Source organism: Aotus nancymaae, unplaced genomic scaffold (genome assembly GCF_030222135.1).
Source record: "Aotus nancymaae isolate 86718 unplaced genomic scaffold, 86718_ANA_hifiasm-v0.15.2.pri h1tg000003l, whole genome shotgun sequence".
NCBI lineage: Eukaryota > Metazoa > Chordata > Mammalia > Primates > Aotidae > Aotus > Aotus nancymaae.
The window spans coordinates 77,024,074-77,047,871 of record NW_026988414.1 but is presented as its reverse complement, the minus strand read 5'-3'; the positions used below and the strand labels follow the sequence as shown (position 1 = coordinate 77,047,871).

General features: G+C 56.1%; 1 pseudogene; it reads left to right on the top strand.

Annotated features, from left to right (window-relative positions):
- The first annotated feature begins 55 nt into the window (after positions 1-55).
- LOC105710502 (potassium voltage-gated channel subfamily C member 4-like) lies at positions 56-22,910 on the top strand (annotated as a pseudogene).
- Positions 22,911-23,798: the final 888 nt, after the last annotated feature.

Below are 23,798 nucleotides of genomic sequence, written 5' to 3'. Positions count from 1 at the left end.
AGACAGCCTCCTTCACTCAGAGGTGGGCTCCAAGCCCCCAACGGCCAGAGGAAGAATGACTGACCCAACTCCAGCACCCTTGGGCCAGGGGTCACGGGCAGTGGCTGTGGGGACAGTGGCCTCTGATGTGCGGGGCCTCTGTCATGTTACCCCATCGGGGTACAGTGAGTCCTGGAGTGTGGCAGGGGGCTCATGCAGTAGAGCTGGCCCCGGGCTGGACAGCAGAGGCCATCAGCACTTGAGGGCAATGGTGATAGCCAGCAGCGTGGGGACCCTCAGCAGCAGGCTCGGGGACCTCGGGCTAGCAGTGCTCAGGGCTGGACCCTGCAGCCTACTCCGTGAATCCCAGGCGTGTCCACAGCACACAGCATCTGGGGGCAGAGATGAAGAAAATGAACAGAAAGGGGTCACAAGGGGCCCCACTCTCCCATGAGGGGTTCAAGCCTGCCCTAAGCCCACAGTCACAGGCGACACTTCTCCTGGGGCCTCCTCCTGACCATGCTGAGTGACCCTCTTAGGCCTCAGTTTCCCTACATGGCAGCACAAGGAAGAACGGCTCCTACCAGGACTGACCCAGGCCTGGAGGCGATAGGGCAGCTACCACACAGCCAGAAGGGCATGATGGAGGACACAGGGGACCGGGATTTCAGACACACACACACCCCCAGGACATGCTGAACCTCAGCACACAGAGGATGGGTCCCTCTACTGTGACAGAGACCAAGCTCCCCTAAGAAGCCTGAGCCTGGCCCCCGCCAGCCCACTGTGATCTGTGGAAAACCCACCCAGGACTGCTGCCCTCTCCTCTTCCGATTCTTGGCCACTGCGAACATCTGAGCCCAGGTCTCTCTGGTGGCCCATCCTCAGGGAATGGGGCCCAGGCACTCAGTCAGTGCTGCCAGCACAAGGAGGTGAGGGGCCTGGACCCACACATGGCCAAGGGCCACCCTCATCACCTCTTGCTTTCTGCAGAAAGTCTCCTTCCTGTCAGCAGCCCCCTGGCCCGCCAGTGTCCCCCAGCCCCTGTGTCTCTACTGCTCACACAGGGCTCAGCCAGGCTCAGGGGATAAACAGGCCAGCCCTCCCTTCCAGGAGCTCAGGGAGGCGGGGACAGACCACGCCAACAGGCCAGCTGTCAGGCACACATGCCAGGGTGGTGACACCACAGGTAGCCAGGAGCGGATTCACGCCGTGAACAGCCCAGAGGGAGGCTGCGGGGGCCCTGCGGGCGGCTCAAAGCAACTCCACACCTGCCTCTCCCCGTCTCTGGGTCTCATGGCCCCAAAGCTCCCAGACAAAGGAGTCCCAGGAGCATGCAGCCCCCTCCCCTCTCTACGGAAGGACTGAGAGACCTTGTGTGAGGCGCTGGCCTTTGTTACCCCATTAGCACAATGATGGGCCACACAAGTGCCCCCAGGATCCCTCCAGCGGTGACCCAGCTGTTAGCAGACCCTCCAGCCCCCTGGACCCAACCCAAGCCCAGCCCTGTCACTACTGCCTGCCACTCAAGGAAAGGCACTTCAAACCCCTCACCCAGCAGAGCCCTCCATCCTCCAGCCCACACCTCTCACCTGTGCCCCTGCCCAGCACCCCTTCCCAGCTGCCCACCAAGCAGGCCAGGTCACTGGAGCCTCAGTCCAGGTGCAGGGAGGGCACAAGGCCTGGGCCCCCGGACTCGGAGGGTGGCCGGGCGGGACGGTGGGCTCCTCCTTGCCTGCCCTCCACACTCTGCACAGCAGCCAGTGCTGCGGGCTCAGAGCAGGCACCACACCTCATGTTCTTCGTTGCCTGGTTCAGGGAAGGTTAAAATAGGCGGTGGCATGGAAATCTGGGGCGGTCCGAAAGGTGAATTGGGCAGGACAGACCACAAGAAGGTCCGGCGCAGCTCCCAGCCACGGACGCAGGACCCGAGACTCGCTTCTGCGGGTGCGCTTGTTTTCCAGCTGCCGCCTCACCCTGAGCAGCCTCCGCCAGCCTGGCCGCCGCGCTCTGCTCTGCCCCGCCCGCCTTCCTCGCCCGGCGCTGGATTTATGAATGGGGGGAAGAAGCCACATGCCGCCGCCGCCGCCGCCGCCTCGTACTGACCGCACGCAGCCCGGGCCCGCGGAGCTCCGGCTGCCGTGAGAGCGTCGGCCCGGCCCCGGCAGCTGCTCGGAGGACTTGTTGCTGCTGCGCTGCCGCCACTGCGGGGAAGCCGGTTGCTCCGGGGCTTGGTGCGGTCTGGGAGCCAGAGGGTGGCCCGTGTGAGTGTGAGCGCGCGCGCCCCGGACCCTCACAGTGCGCTCGGACTGTGCGCTTCCTCGTCTTTGGTAGGGGTGAAGTGGGGGCGTGTCTCCGGCCCAGAGCGTCTGTGTGTCCCGTCCTAGCGGGGGACCGCGTGTGTGCCTGCTTCTACCTCCCGGGGTCCTACCTCTCTCCGCCTCCCTCTCCCCTGCGCTTCCTACCCTAACCCCAACCACCTGTGCACCGGAGAAACCCGCTCCGCGTCCCAGGGGAGGGGGTAGGCAGAGGCAGGGCCACGCAGCAGAGGGAGCCGCCGCCGCCGCCACCTCCTGCCTCTTCCTCGTCTGCTCCCCTCCCCGGTCTGACGCTACCTCCTCGGGAAGGGTGTTTGGAGGGCAGCAGCCGCCCCAAGCCGGAGCCCCGCAGGGCTTCTTAAGATCAGCTCGGTGTGTGTCTTCTCCTACCGTGGGCGCAAGTCGGGGAACAAGCCTCCGTCCAAAACGTGTCTGAAGGAGGAGATGGCCAAGGGCGAGGCGTCGGAGAAGATCATCATCAACGTGGTGGCACGCGACATGAGACCTACTGCAGTACTCTGCGCACCCTACCAGGAACCCGCCTCGCCTGACTGGCCGACCCCGACGGCGGGGGCCGGCAGGAGACCGATGGCGGCAGTGCAGGCAGCAGCGGCAGCAGCGGCAGCAGGGGCTGCGAGTTCTTCTTCGACAGGCACCCGGGCATCTTGGTCTACGTGCTCAACTACTACCGCACCGGCAAGCTGCACTGCCCCGCCGACGTGTGCGGGCCGCTCTTCGAGGAGGAGCTCACCTTCTGGGGCTTCGACGAGACCGACGTGGAGCCCTGCTCCTGGATAACCTACCAGCAGCACCGCGACGCCGAGGAGGCGCTCGACATCTTCGGGAGCCCGGACGGAGGCGGAAGCGGCACGGGGCCAGGCGACAAGGCTGGCGACGATGAGCGGGAGCTGGCCCTGCAGCGACTGGGCCCCACGAGGGAGGCGCAGGCCACGGCGCCGGGTCTGGGGGCGGCCGCTCTTTGAGGATCCCTACTCCTCCAGGGCGGCTAGGGTGAGTGGCAGGAGCCCGGGTCTCCCCCTCGCATCTGCATAGGGTCCCTGGTGGTGGTGGTGGGTAGGGACAGGGAGGAGCAGAGACCGACTTACCTTACCACCACGGGTTGTTCCCGCCTTCCTCTCAACCCCCTTCCTGGCCCGCAGGAAAATTACACACTCCTACCCTCTCCCCTGCACGCTCCATCAGGAGATTGCACACACTTGACTTACTACTTGGACCTAGTCTCAGCTGCCTGCTTTGCTGCATCCCCTCCAGTGAGTGGGGTGCCCAGCTCAGCTCCTCCACCCACTTCTTTGGTCTGCCAGGCCACCCTATCTTCGGCTGCCCTCCACTCCGCACAGGACTGTGGTCCTGGAGAGCTCGAATTTGGCCTTCTGCTGGGGGCAGGGTTGAGAGGAAGGAAACTGGGGTGGGTTTTATTAGATGCTTCCATGCCGTACCACCTCATTTACATCCTCCCCGCAGCTCAGTGTGCTCACAACTATGCACTTCAGAGAGGGGGACATAGGCTTCAGCATCTTCAGCTCATGAGAGGCCAAGCTGAGACCACAATTCAGCCTCCTTTCCAGGCCTTCTTTCTCCCAGGGAGCATGCCATGCCCCCAAGGCTTCCTGCACACCTGGGATGTCCTGGCCTCAGCTGAGATGAGAGCAGAATTCAACAGGAAGGGCCTAATGTTCTAGGTCCTGCAGGCTCCCTTGGCCAGTGGCCAGCCACAGGCTTTCTGGTGATGATACCAGATTTTTGTTGCCACTTCTTTTCTTTCTGCTGCAGCATAGTCTTTCCAGAAAGCCCTGGTTCAGGTTACTGCTTGAAATGGGTGTATGGGGGAAGGTGGAAGCATGGATTGGTTTAGGCAAGACCTAATCCCTACCTACCACCTTCTCCCCAAGTAAATCCAGTTTCCCTAATCCTTTTGGGTGGAAGAAGGGAATGGGGGACATACTCACCCCATTATGCTTGGACAGCTAAAAAAAAATTCTTGAAGGATGACTTTAGATTCTTTAAAAAAGGAAAGCTCTGGGGGCTGGTGTCTGATCTTATGGTCAGCAGCCTAAAGCCTGGCTGGGGTCTGTCTGGGAGACAGGAAAGAGCAATGCAACTCATTGGGTCTGGGGACTGCTGCTTGCTGTGGAACCTGGTTGGTTCCTCTGGCACCCCAAATTGCCATGTTAATGAATCTCAGAGCACCCTCCCTTTCCCAGCACCCCTGTGCTGGACTCTTCCTAGTCACAGAAGAAGGCAGGGTAGGGAATTGAGGAACAGGCCTGCAGGGAAAAGCCAGGCTGGCATAAATGCCAGGCCAGCGCAGATGCATCTTTTGCCTGGAAGAGAAGGGAGAAGCAGAGGTCTCAGAGGCCATGGCATACCAGGCTGGGGCTGCAGGCAGCCACAAGAAGGCAGGGACCTTTCTCAGGACTGAGAATAAAACTAGAGGGAGCTGCCTGGGTTTCTTTCCTTGCAGCCCTGAGACCAGCTCAGAAGGTGAGGGCACAGTGATGCCCCTGGACTGAGTCTGCTGTGAGTTCTGTGGGTTTCTCATGTAGATCACTAACCTTGCTAGTGTTAGCACTTGGCTGTCTGCATTAGAGGAGAGAGACAGGCACATATCATTCAGACTCTTTCAAAGTTGGGGGTGGGGGAGGAGAGATAGAGATAGGGATGGGGAAAGGGGACAAACTAGAGAAGCAGGGACGAGATGAGGTGGTTAGGGGAGCTAGGCCCTATTTCGAAGCATTCTATGATTTCTGAGGGTTTTTCACCAGCTCTTCTTCCCTCCTGGAATTCCAAGTGGCAGCCCACGTATCATTGAGTTTATGTATCATTGAGTTTATTTTCTCCCTAACTCACTGTTGAATGACCAAGCCAGGGGGCCTCTTTGAGTAAGCTCAGAGCCTGACCTGCCCCTTGAAGTCTTCCAGGAACCCAAGGTGTTTTGCCCCTTTGACCTGGAATCACGTCAGCCCAGGCATTCCAGTTGAGGTCTTGAAGTTTGTGACGGGGCAGGGTTAATTCTTCCATTTAAACATTGAGAAAACCAGGATGCAGAGACATTAAGTTTCTTGCCAAAGACTTGAACTAATATTAGAACCAGGAAACCACCCCTAGTTTCCAGCCTTCTGGTTCTTAATCCTGATGTGAATATCTGGATGGAGCTCTGGCCAGCACGTGTGCCAAAAGAGGACTTGCCTCCTGCTGAGGAGCACAGGCAAAGGCAAGCCCTCACCTGCTCCTGGGACATACAAGTGGGAATACATCATTTTTAAAAATTAATAAATAACTACTCATTATTGAGCATCCCAGACAGATACATTGCTGTATATACTTTACATTAATCTCTAATCCTCCCAGTAATCCTAAAACCCGATGATTATCCCCGTTTAATAGATTGAGGCTGTGAGAAGGTAAACAACTTGCCCGAGATCACACAGCCAGATAGTGGCCGGGCTTTGAATCAAAGCCAGACTCCCTGACTCCTAAGCCTTTGCTCTTGTGATTACAACACATTCTTTCCACTGAACTAGGCTCCTGTTGAGATGGAGAGCTTGTTTCTTACTCTGGCCTGAGTGGTGTCCTTCTGAGCTTCTGTACCTCCTGTGGATGGCATCAGAAAACCCAGGGGCAGTTGGAGATGTGAGGAGGAAGACTTATTCTATTACCCTCCAGCCCTGAGAGTATACACCATATGGGGAGTTCTGGGGTTGCACTTTCAGCCCTCCATTTGTCCCTGGCTAGTCACCCTGTCCCTTCCTTCCCAGCCCTGTTACCCCAGGTATGTGTGCTACCTTCCCTCACTCACAGCTGCCTCCTCCCTGGAAGGGCCTGCAGCACTGTGGGGCAGTGGGCAAAGGGGGGCAGAGGAGCAGTGCTCCGCCCTGAGGCCTCCTTTCTCACACAGCAGCCTGGTCATTTGAGTAGTGCATTATGACAGGAGCAAAATGATACAAATGGAAAGTGAGCTGAGCTGATTATGAGAGCCTGTTGCCTAGCTACAGGCCTGGCCGAAGGAGCTGTTCCACTCAGGCAGGCTCCTGGGCTGGGATGCTCACCCCTGCTCCATTAACTGGCTGGGCCCGTGGGCGGCTGCTGCTGGTGGTTCTGTTTCTGTGGCCTGAGCTGGGAACAGGCACAAGGAGCAGACTGGTCCTGTCCTTACCTGCCCAATGCCTGCTGCCCAGGGCAGGTGAAGGCTCACCAGGGTGCCTTCACAGCTTGAAGGGGCCCAGTGGAGGTTTGGCAGCATCAAAAGCTATAGAATCCTGAACCTTCTCTTCTGAGAGCAGACAAGACGCCCAAAGAACGGGCCCAGGTCGCCCTTCCACTACCCTAGTCTCCAAGGTCTCTGGGGCAGGGCTGGCTTTAGCTCAGCTGTCAGCCTTATTAAAGATTACAGGTCCTCTCCTTTGGCTAAATCAGTGCATTTTTCCTCTGATGTTTCCCTTCTGAGGAGAGGACGGGACCCCTAGGAACTCCCTGCACCAGGAAGGCAGCTCCAGCCAGGTCCTCCCCTTTGTTATGTGTCAGTTACTATGTAGGAGGCTTGGCCTGTGCTTGGCCTAGGTGAGGCAGGTGTTGTTCACATCTGCATGTCAGTATACAGATGAGGAAACAGGCCCGATGGGGCTTGCTCAAGGTCGCACCGCTTATGGTAGTACTAGCATCCAAACCCAGGTTCCCTGAGTCTAAGTCGGTGCTCCTCCTACAGCCTCTGGCTCCTTCCCAGAGAGGACCTCTGGCTTCCAGAGGGTGGCCCCTCACTAGAGAGCTGCTGCTTCCACTCTGCCCTAAACTCTCCCTTTACTTCTCACTCCCTAGAGTTACTTGAGTCTAACCTCTCTTCTTACTGCGGGATTTCCATAGGAAAAATGAAGGGAGGCGTGGTTAGGAGAAAAGACTAGGGGAAGTTCCCTGGCCCAGGCAGAGCATGGAACCAAGGCCTTCTAGGAAAGGTGCAGAGCTCCATTCCTGCTCGTCCCCTTCGGAAGTTCCCTGGCTTCTCTGGTCTGGGTATTGCCTGGGGGGACAGGTCCGTGGTCATGACAAGCTTTAGAGTGAGGGCTGGCACTCACTGATGCTGTGCTGTCTGAGCTAGGGTGAGTCAGGAACCCAAGCCCCGGAGGGCAGAACCCTGGCTTTCTGAGCTCCCCAGGAGGGCAGTGCCAGCCTGCCTTGGGCAGCCCCTCTGCCCCATTCCTGAAGTGCAGGAAGGGGCCAGGCTGAAGGCTGCAGGACTCCCTCCCCTAGACCCCCCTTCCTGTAGACCCTGCCCTCAGGGCAGCCTCCCAGTTTCCTCTTGGGTTTGTTTCCTTCTCCTGTTCTGAACAGACCAACATTTGTCTCTGAACATGTTGTCTCTGAATGCTGAAGTGTTTCTGATTGTCACATTTGGGGTGGGGTGTGGAGTGGGGGAAGGGGAGAAAATAAACGAGCTATTTTGGTGAGTTGAGGGAAGAGCAGGTAGGAGCAGAGTCAGGCAGCTTGGCTTTGGGGGTAGGAGACCCTGGGCCCTTCACCTCCACCCATGGGCAATGTCAGCCTGGGATGCTGGGCACCAGAGCTCTGTACCACCCTGTTCCCTGTGTATAACTGACCTGCCATGACCTCTGCCCCTGCTCCCTGCTGGAATTTTCTTAAGGCTAAGGGGTGGTTACCTGGCCCCTAGCAAGGGTTCCTATCAGAAAGTGGACCTGGTTCACCCTGGAGGGCAGCAGAGGTCCTAAGGCCCCAGCACCTAGAGGTATTAGCAGGCATACCCTTGTCACTTTGTCCCAGTCAGTGGGTCTGATGACCTCTTCTTATGACAGGCTCACCAGGACCAGGAGAGAGAGCAGGCGGTGACCTTGGACTCAGTCATTCAGAAAACACTTACTGTGCGCTTACTATACACATGCCAGACACATGTGGGGTTCTAGAAATCCAAACCTGAGTCAGAGGGGGTCCCCCACTCCTGACAAAAGCCAAGTCAGGTGGCATAGGTGGCAGTCAAGGGAAATTAGGTGACAAGAAATGGCAACAGTAATACAAGATGGATCATGAGAGGTGCCATAGGAGCCATAAAAAAATAAAGTTCAATAGGAAGTGAGAGGAGGAATCAACAAATCCCACCTCTATGTGGGATGGGGTTGGCAGGGCTGTTCAGGGAGGCTTCTGCAAGGAAATAGAAGTTGAGTTGGGTGGGCCTTGTAAAGTACTGACTTAGCACCCATTGATAATTTTTGGAAATAGACACGTTATAAATAAATATGTAAATAAATAAAACTTCACTGTGGGTAGTGCTAAACCATGCAGCGTTGGGGAAAGGGGGAGTTTTCTGGTCAGGAGGCCAGCCCAAGCACAGTGAGGACAGCATAGACCCCAGACGGGCAATAACCAGGAATTCCGTTTGACTGAATACTGGGTTCTTGAATAGTTATCTGGGCTAGACTGAGTTCCTTCTGGGACTGGGACTCATTTGTTCTGGGCAAACCAGAGGCCCTGAGAGGCCCCAAGTGCTGGCTTATCAGAGGGCAGGCGTAGGTAGAGGTGGGCTCTGGACACTGGGACCAGAAGGTCCTGGCTCAGCACAGGGTAGGGGCAGGGCCAGGTCCTGTTCCTAGGGGTGCCCATGGAGGGGAGAGGAGGGGATGTTTCTCTACTGGGACCTGGGCCTTAGTGCAGGCCCTCAGCCAGGAGCCAGGGTTAGCTCAGAGGTGCTTTGTTTGGCAGACCCTCTCATTTCCTGCCTCTTACGCCCAGGGTTGCCCCACTGTCCTCCAGCACTGCCTGGGCATGAGGATCTGGCTTCCCCGGAAGGCTCAGTCCCTCACCCCATCTCCCTAGATCTTACTCTGCCAGTGTCTTTGGCTGTGTTCTCAATTTTTGCTTCTCCTACACTTCATCCTTAACATAGGTTTTTGGGTCTGAGTCTCCTTATGTTTATGTGTCCATCTATCTCCCTGGCCCTTCTTCCCTGGGCTGTCCCCTGCCCCCACTGATTGTGTTCAGTTCCCAATGATTGGCGTCTGTCACCTCTGCCCTCAACCCAGCCTGCCCCAGATTCCTGGAATGCTCTAGGCTTTGTGCTGAGTTTTACAAGTGTCGTTTCTTTGCATCCTCAAAACAACCGTACAAGGTAGATACTACCCTCATACAAGGTAGATACTGCCCTCATCCTCTCAGATGTAGCAAGCAGATCGTAGCCCCAGGACCTTTGCACTACTTGTCCCTTCTGCCTCAAACTCTCTGGGTCTTCCTATGACTCACTCCTTCACTGTTGAGGGCTGTTCGGGTGTCATCTTGCCATTAAGGCCTTACCTGACCTCTCTGCTGGAAGCAACTCCCCTATCCTCACACCCCTTATCTCCTTTTTCTCTTTATTTTTTCATAACACTTAGAACAGCTGACATACTGTGTATTTTACTTGTTTATTTGTAAATAGGCTGCCTCCATTAGAATGTAAGGTCCAAGGGGCAAGGGTGGTTGCCTGGTATTTTCCCCAACACAGTGTCTGGTACATAGTAGGTGCTCCTTTTTCCATTTTATAAATGAAGACCTTAAAGCTTGGAGAGGTGAAGAAACTCATGCAGGGTCTCATAGGCAGTCAGTAGCAGAGCCCAACTTGAACCCGGAAGTATATGACTTTACATTTCTACAAGGACAGGCCACCAGTGGGGTTTGTGGAGGACTCTGGTAATAGGGCTGAACACCTGGGCCTTTGAAGATGGGTAGGTTTTCAACAGGGCACAGCCAGCCAGTGTGTCTGAGGAGCCCAGGGGCACAGGGAGCTGTGTGAGGAGAGGCACTCTCCAGCATAGAGGATGGGAGCCTACTGTCCAGAGTGCTGAGACCCTCCTGCATCCTTCTAGCAGGAGAGGAAGTGCTGCTGGTGGAGCCAGCTCACTGGCAGTTTTCTACTTAGAAGTTTTGACTTCCAGTAGAATCCATGCACTTTGTGGTGGAAAGAACTAACAGCTTCAGCCATGAAAACCAGGACAAGTCACTCCTCCCTGGGCCTCAGTTTCTTCATCTGTAAAACAGCAGAAATGGAGTTGAACTGGATAACTTTCTCAGTCTTTTTCACTTCTAAAAAGCAAAGATTCTCTGCTATTTTGGCTCCAGATTCAGCTCACCTTCAAAAGCTGCATGCAGGGGACCCCACCCCTCCTCAGCTCTTATCTCTATTTTATGGAGCACTTATTGGGTGCCAGGCATTTACCATGTAGAGGCTCATTTAATTCTACAGTTACACTGTGAAGCAGGTGCTAGTACTGTCCCTATTTTATATAGAGGAAACAGGTGTAGAGAGTACATTTACCTGGTCTAGTGGCAGGGCCAGGATGAGGAATCCAGGAAGTCTAAACCTGGGGCCAAGGCTTCTAGCGTAGGGTCCCTTAGCTGTTCTCTCCCTTTAGTCTGTCCGCACAGGGGCACATGAGAGGGAGACTCAGATGTCCACGCCAGCTCTGTAGGATGGCAGGATGGCCCAGTGGGGAATGAATAGAAGGCTCGAGGCTGAGGCTTTGGCCTCTAAGCAGGGTGGTGTTGCTGCAGCCACCTCTTCTTCCCTTGGCCCCCTTTTGTGCTAGGAAGTCAAGGGAGCTGTGAGGAAGAAAGCAGTATCCCTGCCCCCAGAGGAAGGCCTGGCGAAAAGTGCCATTTGCAAGCAGGATCAACCACAAATGAAATAGTTCAGTTTGGGAGCAACTTAGGGCAGAAAGGAATCATTTGGGCCCCGAAGGGGAACTTGTAACCTCAGGACCCACCTGGAGCAATGTGCCACAGCTCAGGCCACAGCTCTGTCTCCTTGGGGAGTGAGGGCTTCTTGGGGCTTGCTGGGTGCCTGCTGCCCCAGCCCTGGAGAGGCCACAGTGAAGATTGAGGCTCCACCAAGGTTTCAGCAAAGGAGGGGGGGATTGTCCCCTCCTGCTTAGTCAGAAGGGCCAACTGGAAAGAGCTTTGGGCTGACAGTCAGGAGACTTGGCCTCAGTGTGATCCTGAGCAAATCATCTGCCCTCTCTTGTACCTCTCATTCCCCTAAAAAATGGGCACACATGGCCACTCTTTAGCTCACCTCCTCTTCTAGAGGGTGGAGGTGGAGGGTAGCAGTTAATAGTAGATGGGACAGTCTTGTGTTTTGAAAAAAAAAAGCAAAGGTGAGTGGACAGACAGGAATCCAGTGGGTTGTTCCCTAATCCAGGATGTGGCTGGTACCCACTGGGCCTGAAGGACTCTCTTGCCTGCTGCAGAATGAGCCCATGGTGGTGGCAGTTGAGGAGGGCAGTGAGGCAAGCATCCCTGCTGTGAGAGGATGGCCAGCACCACGCTGGCCTCCCTCCCTCCCTCCCTCTGCTCACCCACTTGGCAGCTCTTCCTGAACTTGTTTTTCCAAGTCACTAATTAACTTCATGCTCAGTCTCCCAGGTGAGTCTGTTCTCCCGGCTAACTTTTCCTCAGAGAACCAGCTTCTGCTTCCCATGTTTCCTGGCAGAATTAGGTTATGCTGTCCATGCCCCTTACCTCAGCCTCTCTGTTTTTCAGGGGAGAGGGTGGTGCCAGGACTGGATTCCCAGCATGACCATGGTCACAGACAGGCAGTTTTGCCAACTCACCTCTGGATGGCCATGGAGAGCCCACAGGCCGGAGCCATTTACTTAATGCCCATATCAGCCTGTATTGACTTGGCAGCCCCTTTCTTCAGAGGAAGAATGAGGCCAGAAAAGGAACTTAAATTTACCTTCACTGGGGAGAAACGGGCCAGAAAAGCTCCAGCAGTGGTGCAAAATAGAGAAAGTGTGTGTAATTATTATACACGCATTTCATTGCCATTCATCCCCGGACGCAGCCTTCTCCTAACATGCTGTTTCTGATCAACCCATCCAAGTTAAAGTGTAAATGAGGTACACTGAGGTGTGTGATGGGGGATCTGTCCTATGCCCAAGGCACACATTCCTACGGTGGAATAGCAGTCATCAGGGAGCTAACTGGGAACGGGATCAGTGATTCAGAGATGGCTTTCCCAGGCCTGTGAATTGACCCTGCCTGGGAGGTGTTGAAAACATTGTGGTATGAAGAAATGGTACAGCCTTTGAGGTTAAACAGTTCTGAGTCCAAATCTGGTTTTCATCCCTTCCAGGCTGTGTGACCTTAGGCAAGTATGTAACCTCTCTGATCTTCAGTTGATCCTGCATAAAATGAGATAAGGCCTGCCTCACAGGGTCATTGGGAGCATTGAAGGCAATTGAAGCATATACAGAGTGCTTAACAGTTCCAGGCTCAGAAGAGACAGCTGATGACTATTCATTCCCAGATTTCCCCCCTTGAACTTGCTCCCGCTCCAGAAGCCCTGGAGGTGCTGCTTCTTGCTTAATTTTCCCAGCTTCCCTTGTATTCTTCATTGGTGTTTTGCAGTATGGAGTACAAGGTGTGCCCTCCCCATCCCACTGCAGACTCCCAGGGAGGAAAACCTCTCTGAGTCCTCACTAGACAGGGGACAGGGACATGCCAGTGCCTGTCTACATAGCCAGGTGGAAATCAGGGTGGGTCAGGCAGGCATGGGGATTACCAAATGGTACTATGAGGCCACAGACCTCCCTTACCCACCTATTTAGGCTCAGCCATCTGGTCAAGGAGGAAGTGCAGTCCAGCCATCATGCAGGACAGGCGGCAGCAGGAGACATGAGACTGGACCCCATCAGTGGGCACCCTGACAGTGGTGAATGGCATGGCATGAATAACACGCGAAGGCTCCGTAATTGGTGTTATTGCACATGCATTTCATCTCCATTCATAATGATTGGACACTTAAACCCAGTCTTTCCTCTGCCGTGTGCTGCTGTCATCCTTCTAGCCGAGATCCCAGCAGCTGTTGGGACCAGCCCCTGCCACTCTGATGCTGATGAGTGTGCTTCCTTTTTCTCTGGAGCTCGAGTTCCAGGAAATGTCTGTTTGTGGGAAGGAGTGGGACTGGTTCTTGTGATCAGACCACCCTGTCAACTGCCACGGTGCATATTGTCCACCTTCAGGGACTTCCTCACCACCTAGGCAGTCAGCAGGGACATCCTGAGGTGAGAGGCAGAAGAGACTATGGTTCATAGGCTCAGCCAGCAGAAAGTGGTCTAGGGTCATTCCTTGTAGCAACCTGCCTCTAGGCGTCCCTTCATACAGTGGACCTCAAACTGTAGTGTGCATTATGATTATTTAGAAGGTTTAGTAAAACATTGCTGGACCTTACCCTCAGCATTTCTCACTCAGTAGGTTTAAGTAAAGTTTGAAATTTGCATTTCTAACCAAAGGACCAGAGACCTAATCTTCTAGTCCAGGACCACACTTTGAGGACCACTGTCTTAAAGCCTAGTTACTGCAACTGCGGTGCGTGGACAAAGAACCTCACCTGAGTGCTTGTTACAAGTGCAGAATCACAGGGCCTGCTGCAAGCTTCTGGATCAGGAGTGCATTGTGATGAGATTCCCAAGTGGTTTTTACACCCATTGCAGCTTGAGAAGCATTAAAACGCAAATGGGTCGGAGGTGGGCAGAGCTATGGAATGCAGGTCTGGCAGCTGTACATCTCTGACCAGTTGCTTCCAGCCAAGAGCAGCTTCTCTCTTCTGTGATAAAGATTGGGAAACATTGTCCTAGAGCCCCCGAGCAGATGAATAAAGACCCTCTGAGGAGGGACTTCCAGCCCCTGACTCCATATGTTAATCCCACCTCTTACCCTGGCATGCCCTTCCTGGTAACCTTCATGCAGAAGTCCATGTCCGCAGCCGGGCCTATCCATCCCTGTCTGACAGCTGCCCCCTGCTCTACTCCCCTGCCCATAGGTAGTGGCCTTTGCCTCTCTCTTCTTCATCCTGGTCTCCATCACCACCTTCTGCCTGGAGACCCATGAGGCCTTTAACATCGACCGCAACATGACGGAGATCCTCTGCATGGGGAACGTCACCAGCGTGCACTTCCGGCAGGAGGTAGAGACGGAGCCCATCCTGACCTACATCAAGGGCATGCTGTGGTTCACGCTGGAGTTTCTGGTGTGCATCGTGTGCTGCCCCGACATGCTGGACTTCATCAAGAACCTGCTCAACATCATCAACTTTGTGGCCATCCTGCCCTTCTACCTGGAGTTGGGGCTGAGCGGCCTGTCTACCAAGGTGGCCCGAGACATGCTGGGCTTCCTGCGTGTGGTGCACTTCATGCGCATCCTACATATCTTCAAGCTCACATGCCACTTTGTGGGGCTGCGTGTGCTGGGCCACACCCTGCGGGCCAGCACCAATGAGTTTCTGCTGCTTATCATCTTCCTGGCCCTGGGCGTGCTCATCTTTTCCACCATGATCTACTACGCCAAGCGCATCGGGGCCAGGCCCTCCGACCCTCGGGGCAGTGACCACACCGACTTCAAGAACATCCCCATTGGCTTCTAGTGGGCTGTGGTCACCATGACCACTCTGGGCTATGGGGACATGTACCCCAAGACGTGGTCAGGCATGCTGGTGGGGGCGCTGTGTGCGCTGGCTGGCGTGCAAGAAGAAGCATGTGCCAAAGCCGGCCCAGCTGGAGTCACCCATGTACTGCAAGTCTGAGGAGACCTCCCCCCGGGACAGCACCTACAGTGATACCAATGCCCCTGCCTGGGAAGAGGGTATGATGGAGAGGAAACGGGCAGGTGAGATTAGGAGTTGGGAAGGAAAATCCCTTTTCCCCCAGTGGCCAAGGGAGTTTCCAGGTGAACTTCAGCCTTTGGGATTTGGGCTGGTGTTTTATTGTGTGGGGATAAGCATAAGATTTGCCTTTATGAGAGCAAAGTGTTGAGGCTGAATTTCTCTATCCTCTGGCTGGGTCTCCCATAGCTTCCCAAACATCAGATCTTTGGAGTGAGTATTCCACCTAGTGTAGGCTGTGAGGGGCAGTGCATGGGGCTGTATATTAGATGCCCTGGTTTCTAATCCCATTTTGGCCACTGTGCTGTGTGCCCTGAGGCCAGTCACTCACCCTCTCTAGGCACCTGTAAAATAGGAGTGATATTGTATCCTACCCTTGAGACTTTGAAACACCCAAATGAATGACAGATACGAAAGTACTTTGAGAAGTTAAAACCACTTTACAAATATCAGGTACTGTCATTATTAGCCAAAGATCAGGGCAGCTGTTTTTCCAAGGTACATCAACACATGAATCACTTCTTTACAAACGTTCGAGTCTGGTATCTTGGCCTAATAAATGTGATAACGTAATAGCAGTGGGAGGCTGCCTTCTGTTCAGCACAAGCTAGAGTGAGTCCTGGGCTCAGGGTTTGACATGGGATGGAAAGGAACTGAGGAGGGAGTGGCCCAGACAGTGTTGGGAAGGGAAGGAACATGGAAGAAACTGGTATCTGTGACCTGGAAGAGGAGAGCCTGGGCATCTGAATCCTGTCCCTCAAGGACAGGAAAAGCCATCCCAAGAAAGCTCATCTCCACCCCTGAATCAGGAGATGGGGAATGGAAAACAGTTTAATCCCCAGCAACATGGACTTAGGTTGGAGAGCGGGAAAGACATCCTGACTGATATGTGGAGGCTGGGCTCCTGGGAAAAGAATGGAATTCCTGGTATGGGGAGCTGGACTGGAGCCAGGAGACTAAGGCTAAGCTCTGGGGCAAAGTGGGACTGACCCTGCAGGAGAGACACCTGGCTTGGGACACTCACCCATGGCCTTTGGCATGTGCCCATCATATATGCCTGGGTCCTCTCATTCCCTAGGGTCATGTCAGGGGCCTGGGTCTTGATAGAATAGCACCCATCAGGCTTCCCATTTCTCTCCCACCAAACTGATACCCCTTCCTAATTCGTGAATATTAATCTCCCAGGGAATTTCAGCTGCACTCTGAGGCCCATTCAGGGCTTAGAGAGAATCCTGATATTAACATGTGGAAGTCCTTAGGTCAGCTCCTCAAGGTACACTTCACAGTGGCCCTATCAGCCTTGCCCTTAGCCTGACCCTGGCAGCAGCCACATCAAGGGCATGCCTGGCCAATGGCGGGGCCACTGTCTTTGCATAGAGCAGCACACTCTTCTCCAGATCCCAGGGCCGAGCTTCACCTGTGCTGCTGCCTGACAGAGGCAAGGGGTGGGGACTAAGCCCATAGCTCTTGGGAGCTGCATCGGAGCTTTTCCCACAGTATCCTCCCCAGACAAAGGTCAGAACTAATTGCAGAGGGCTCTAGGTCTTTGGGGCACAGGACTCTGACCTAGATGCCTATGAACCAGAATGACTATCATCCAGAGAGAAAGCATGGACACCACTTTACAGATTTAACACTTGCTGTGCCACCCCTCACCCCTAGCAAGCTAGGCATTCTCCATGGGAGTGCAGACTCATCCAAGAGCCAGTCTGAGCCAGATCCAAGGAGGAAGTAGAGTCTGCAGGCTGCTTTGGGCTGATCTCCTTGGGCAGCCGTCAGCAGGCAGATTTGAGGAGTCACTATTATAGCGCATCTGTGCTGTGACTTCATCCCTGAGGAAAGACCTTAGGCTGAGGCTGGGAGGGAAGCCAGCCTTCAAACCAAGCACAGCATCCTGCCTTTGCCCTGGTGACACAGACTCCCAGGTAGACGCTAGGCCCCTCCTGAGGTTGAGGAAGTGACACTCTGGGTCTGAGAGACCACAGATGACCCCATGAGCAAGGCCTAGGCAGCCCCTCACACAGCCTCCTTTCTGTGTGCCCCCTTCAGACTCTAAGCAGAATGGCGATGCCAACACAGTGCTGTCTGATGAGGAGGGAGCTGGCCTCATGCAGCCCCTGGCCTCCTCCCCCATCCCCAAGGAGCCCTGGGCCCTGCAACGCTCCACCACTCGAGACAGAAACAAGAAGGCAGCTGCCTGCTTCCTGCTGAGCGCTGGGGACCATGCCTGTGCCGATGGTAGTGTCCGGAAAGGTATGGCTTCCCAAGCTGGACAGGTGGGGAGCCCCCCAAGAGCTGAGTCTCCCGAGTCCCCCCCAAAGAGCTTGAGGACCCCCTTCCCTGAGACCATGGCCACCATCTCCTCTGCCTTGGATGCATCCCCGCTTTTAGAATGGGTACTTGATCTCCAGTCCCTGGATTAGAAAAGCCACCTCCATCACAAAAGGGCATATGGCTCCTGTCCAGCTGCCCATGGGAAAGAGCAGCACTAGAGGGTTGAGGGCACACAAGGCCAGGGCCCCGCCCCGTGCATCCATTGCATCTCTTTCTCTTCCTCTGGTTCCCACTGCTGCCTTCAGGCCCCGCTCCACAGGGTCACTGCCAGCCTCTCCCTAGACCTCCTTTAAACACAGCTAAAGCCTCCCAAGTAGGTCACCCCTCAAGGTGCCAACAACGTTCAGGAGTCAGGGAGCCCCTTACAGCCCTGCATCCTCCCATCCTGCCCCGGGAATCCTGGAGCACAGGATGGGCAGACCTCCATGTGCAAGTGCCTAGGGTGAGACTGTCCTTCCTCTTGAGGCAGTGCCAGAGGTGACCAGGAGGTGGGGCAGGTGGGCAGGAAGAGTGGGTCCCATCTGAGGAATGCTCTGAGGATTTGGAGAGGTAGAGGGAGCAGCCCATTCTCTGCTTGTCAGAAAAGCCTGAAATTCCATCCCCAGGCCCCAAGCCTATGGCAAGGCAAGGGCAGAATTTGGGCTGTGGAGCTAACGGATTCCAGGTCTCGGAAAGGGGGCAGGAATGAACAAGGATGGTGGAGAGCTTGTGGTGACTGAGAACCAGGGGTCTTATGACCAGACGCTCCTACCTGGTTTTAGGACCAGACGCTCCTACCTGGTTTTAGGACCAGACGCTCCTACCTGGTTTTCCATCACTTATTCATCTCTCTTGCCCTGTCCCTGTTACCTAATCTCTCTCAACATTCTGCCTATTTCTAGAATAAACCCTGATTCCCTTTCTTTTTTTTTTTTTTTTACCATGATTGACCAGGAATTTATAAACCCTGATTCCCTGCAAAACAAACTCTTCCCCAAGTTCCCTGCCACTTCTTAACCAGCTGGATTTTCCATCCCCCATTTCTCTCTGTCCCCAAACCCCAGACCCAAACTAAGTTGAGTGAGGAAGGGGCAGTGGCAGCTACAGGAATAGCCTGTGATGCCTCTATCCCTCCGAACATGTCCCCGGGCTGCCAGCCCATGCAGGCTCCCTGGGCATCTTCTAGTTCCTTTCCCAGCCCTTCCAGTACCACTGTTCCCACAGAAGCCCCAGGCTCCCGAGTCTAACCAGGCCCTGAAAGGGGTGTGTTCAGCTTTGCTGGGTGTATATTCTGTGGGCTGGCAGAAGCAGAAACAGTGATCTGGTGTCTGGAAGGAGGTGGTCCAGCAACCCCAGCAAAAGGCTGCAGATGGAGAATGCTCAGACCTTGTACCCTCACCTGTGTTCCTTTGTTCACCTCCATGTCCTATCCTTGGGCCCCGGATGTGCCCTTCTCTCCTGCCTACCATCCCAAACAGGCAGTGGCTTCCACTGTGTCCTTGTTCAGTGCCCAAAGCCTTGCTTTGGCTGGACCATGCTAAGCGGACAGTCTAGAATGAGTGGTCCCCGTGTAGGACTCAAGAACACGGAGCTGAGTGCCATGCACACCTGCTTTCCTCCCTGGGCAGTGAGGGGCTCAGTGGAAATAGATGTGGAAGGGGCCATGAGGGTGCCAGTCAGGAGGGACCACGAGGTACAGGGAGTGGGCCGCACCTGGGGAAGGTGGTGCACATGCACAGGGGAGGGGAGCCGGCGTCCCACCCTCCAATAATATCCCTGGGGTGCCTGTGGGGCCTGGCTGCTCTGTTTTCAAGATGCCTCCACAGTGCTTCTTGGCAACAAGCATGTAGCTCAGCCAATTAGGGTGACCTTCAAGAGGGAACAGGTGGGTTGCTGGGAAACAGGCCCTGCTAGGCAAGCATGGCAATTAATGTCACCAAACTCCCAGTGCACACTCAGCAACTTTCCCCACGCCATACTGTACTGCACTTCTCCACACTCGGGTCACATTTAAGACCGGGAGTGAGTGGGCCTGGGCCTCCCCACTCAGGCCCATGTGGCAGAGTGCCAGTTCCCTGGGAGGATGGTGGCAGGTGCTAATTAGGGCTTCTTAGGGTCGAGAAGGTCAATGCTGGTGACTGTGGGGTCTTTGTGCTGCTGGACTATAAGGAGCTCGGGGGGCGGGTGGCAGGGAAGCTTACCTGGGGATGGTACAGGACAAAAGTCAGCTGGGTGTGGGGCCCTAGAGTCTGTCCTCAGGAGTCCAGACCTAGACAGTGAAAGAGGGCCCAGGAGGGCCAGGCCCCTCCACCCCCGCCCAGGGCCACCACCCAGCAGTGTTCCCTGGAACGTGGCCCCTGAGGAGCTGCACCCACTGAGCCGTGTGCCTTTTCTTCACCAAGGCTGTGGAAAGTCCTGGAGTCTAAACAACATAGCTGGAGCAGCTGGAACCAGCCTGGGGCTGTCTCCACTGGCATCGTGGTACAGCTCGCCCTACCCTCTAAGAAAGTTTCTGCTTACCCCCTTTCAGCCCCTCACTGGCCCACCCCCTGGTCACTCTGCCCCTTAGCTGCACCTTCCCCTCCAGGCACATGCGCACAAACAGGCATCTTCCATGCCCTCAGCGCTCACTCCCTGAGGGCCAACGGGGACAGCAGGAGGGAGCAGTCAGGAGAGAAGAACGTAGGCCCCTAAGCCTCTCCTCCATAGCTCCCAGCTTCCCAAAAGGTTCAGCTCTGGAACAGGAGAGCAAAGGGGAGCTCAGTCCCAGGGCTTCTCCCCACCCACAACTGCCTCTTCCTGGGCTGTAGGTGCACACTCTGGACCTGTCTCTTGGCCTTGCCTCCCTCTTGGGGTCCCACCAAGGCCAGTCTCAGTCACCAGGCGTGTATGTGCACACAGTGCACCTGGGCCAGTTAGCCTTGCTGGGGAGCTGGGCCTATGTTAATATTTTTAATCACTGCAAATTTAACCAGTAGCCAAACAGCCTGTCTGTCTGTCCACCCCACACACAGACCAGCAAGGAAGAAGGCTGTCATGTGGGGCATCTCTGCTCATGTAAACGTGGTTTGACTCCTTGGAAGAGCAGTGCCTATGGGCAGTGCTGCCCTGGGAGAAGAGGCCTGATGTTTTCTGTCTCTGGCTTGAGGCCCAGGTGGGGGTCCCTAGCGCTGTAGCCTCAGGCTTGGTGCAGGTCGTGGGTGGCCGCCTAGGCAAGGGAGACCCTTCCCTCGGGAAGCCTCTGCCCAGATTCAGTGGTGACTCCCACTGGTGGCACCTGGTGTCCCTTCCGCGCCCCGAGCTGCTGTGGCATCACTCTCCACGCTGCTTCCTCTGCTTCTGAGACAGTTTTTCTTCCCTCTCCCACTCCCTCAATCTCCCAGCCCTGCCTCAGTCCTGCCTCTGAGTCACCTGCCTTTCCCATCCAACCTCTGCACTTTGTATTCCTGCCAGAACCGGAGACTCATCTAATTTCTATAATTAAGTGTATTCATTTACCTAATGAGCCCAGGAGCACAACAGGTTTGTGAGTCACTGGGTGAGCAGGGGTACACCTTGCACAAGGGCAGCTGAGGGGAAGTGTGGGGACAGAAGCCATCCTGCCCCACCTGCTCCTGTCACTTCCAGGAATGGGGCCCGCCACAGCCTGAGGAACAAGATTGCCTCAGCCAAGACGTTTCCTGTTTCACCTGATGGGAATTAGACCTGACAGCAGAGCCTTGCACCTGGCAATTTTTAGAGTCAGATTATGCAACTTTGCGGAGAGAATGACTAAGTAAGGTCCAGATCTGCTCCTTCCATGGTCGGCAAAGATAGGATGGCAGGGCAGCGTCAGGGCTGGGAAAGGAGGTAAAGGTGGAGACAACAATCTTGTCCCTGGTCCCACCAGCCCCCACCCAGCCCAGCTGGAGCCAGCACAGGCCCTGAGTGCAGGTGAGGGAAGCCACCGAGTGCCAACAGCACACAAACACCTGGGTCCCTCCCGGGGCAGCAGGATGTCCCCGTGTGCGTGCACACCGGGGCAAGCTCATGTTTACAGAAAGAGAGGAGGAAAAGTGCCCGAGAAACCACGGCACTGGGGGCCACTTCCTGAGGGGCCAGCCCAGCTCTCATGCCCACGGCTGCCAGGGACCCCGGCAGACCCCACAGGCAACAGCACGTGGCCTGGCCCCACTGCCCAGTGGCAATGGACAGGTCCTCAGGGCTGCAGGTTGCTGGGCAGGGAGATGGCTCTGAGCCACCCCACATGACTGCCCACCTGAGGCCTGAGGATGCCATGCATCTGCAGGGGTCACAGCCCAGGCTAGAATGGTGTCAGGGGTCCAGGTAGAGGTTGTACTGGGCTGGGGTCTTGCCACACACCCCACTTGGCTCTGCAGCTGGGGCCCCCACTCCATCCCAGGTGAGAGTAAAGCAGTCAGCTCCCAGCATGAGTGTGGGGCTCTGCCCTGCCCAGTGGCTGATCCCCAGAGAGGACACCCTTCCCTAACCACATGCCCCCCTGAGGTCACTGGGGAGGGCCCAGAGAGCAAGTGTTAAAGATCCCCAGGGATGGGCACTCAGTGAAATGGGGACAGGCTGCCCCGGCCTCCACGTGTTATGAGTCTCTACCACCCCTGCCCAGCCCAAGGCCACATCACAGGGCCCACCGGCAGCCTCGGCCCCCTCCTCCCCTCCTGCCACCAAGCCCTGCAGCCCCTTCCCAAGGTCTGGCTCAGTCTCCTCAGACCAGCAGGCCCAGAGCCTTCAGTTACTTTCAGAGCCAGTATCTTCTCAAGACCCTTTAAGCAAGGGTCCATCCCTGTCCCTGTTTGCCAGATGAGGAAAGAGGCCAGGGAGAGGGGAGGACAATTCTCTGGGCCCAGGCCAGACCAAGTATCCAGTTAAATGGGTTCTCTCTGGCTCATGGCTAGGAGGCAGGAGCAACATGGATCCCCATACAGAAGAGGAAACCGAGATTCAGGGAGCCTACCACCCTCCTTCCCGATGGCACAGCCGGTTAAGAAGTTTGAATCCAGTGTGTGATACTGGGGAAGAGGCTGGAGGCCCGCTGCTCAGTGGGTCCCAGGAGAAGCAAGGCTGCACCATAGGTAGGGCTGAGGTGGGTGCTCTGGGGAGTTCCGGGGGACTGGTCTCCGATGACGATGACGTCCTGGTAAGGGGCACAGGCCCCTCCCTCGGCACCAGTGGGGCTCCCGACCAGCCCTCTAGGGGGCACCACCTCCTCCCTGGCGGGGTTGGGGGCCCAGAAGGCAGCGTCCCCACCCACTAGGCTCATCTGCGCTGCAGGCATCCTGCTGTTTCCATGTGCGCCTGGCTGAGGGGTGCCCGTGGCGCCGGGCCCGGGGCAGGGCACTGCCTCTCCACAGAGGAGCCGGCTCCAGGCGCTGCTGCCGCTGCAACCTGCAACTATTTATAGCGCCCAGGCATCACGTGGGGGGCATGACCGGCCGGCGACCTGGCTGCCAGGGGCTCCCACACCTGCCGCCTAAATATAGCCACGCCCAGCCCGGAAAACAAAGGGGCCACACAGGGTGAGCTCAAGGAAGAAGAAGCCTGGCCAGGAAGGGGAAGCGTGGGGCGCGGCAAGGGCCCGGAACCCTCCGTCCTCCCTCTGGGCCTCTCCTGGTGCCTGCACTCCCTAGAACCTCGGGGCTCCCCCAGACCCCCTCCTGGGGCTGCACTGGACTGTGGGCTGAAGGGGCCGTAGGCCAGGGGCTGCCGGGCCGAGCTCCTGGTGGGGATGCCTAGAGGGAGCACACCTAGCTTTAGATAAAGGAAATGTGGTCTTTGGTGCAGGTGCTGGCCTGCACCCAAAGGAGTAGGGCGCCCGAGTCCCCACTGTTCAGACCCCTGCCCAGCTCACCAGCCCCCACCCGGGCACTCTTCTATGTAGTTACTCAGCACCCACAGTGTGCCAGACACTGTCCCCTCAATCCTCATGACCCCTCTGTGGCTGGCTACGCTGGTCTCCCCTAGCATACTGGTGAGGAAACTGAGGCATTGAAATGAGGAACAGACTCAGGTCACACTGGCAGGCAGGACTTGGCCAGGGAGTTATCTCCACAAACTCCGAGGCTACGCACTGATGCCCCCTCTTCCAGGAAGCCCTCCCAGACACTCTCAAGCAAACACTTCCCTGGGACCCCTGGCTCTGTCTCCTGGGAGCACTGTGCCTGGGAACTCACGTGCTCCTCAGACTATGAGCCCCAAGAGTACAGCCTGCATCACAGTCCACTCTGTGCCTGCCCTGGCCACAAAGGGCCCTCAGAGCAGGGTGGAGCAGTACACGTGGCATCCCCAGCTCGGGGTCCCTGGAGGCCTGGCCTTGCCTGCAGCTCTCAACCCAATCCCTGCAATCTGGGGTAATCAAGGGGCCCTGCTGAGAGCATGCTCCCAACAGGCTCTGCCCACCCACGCTTCCAGACAGCATCACCAGCAGCCTGGTCCAGCTGTGCCTGCAACCCTTAACTCCTCCCACCCCCAGGTGGGCAAGCAGGCAGGGGAGATGAGGACAGGAGGGCTGTGCCCAG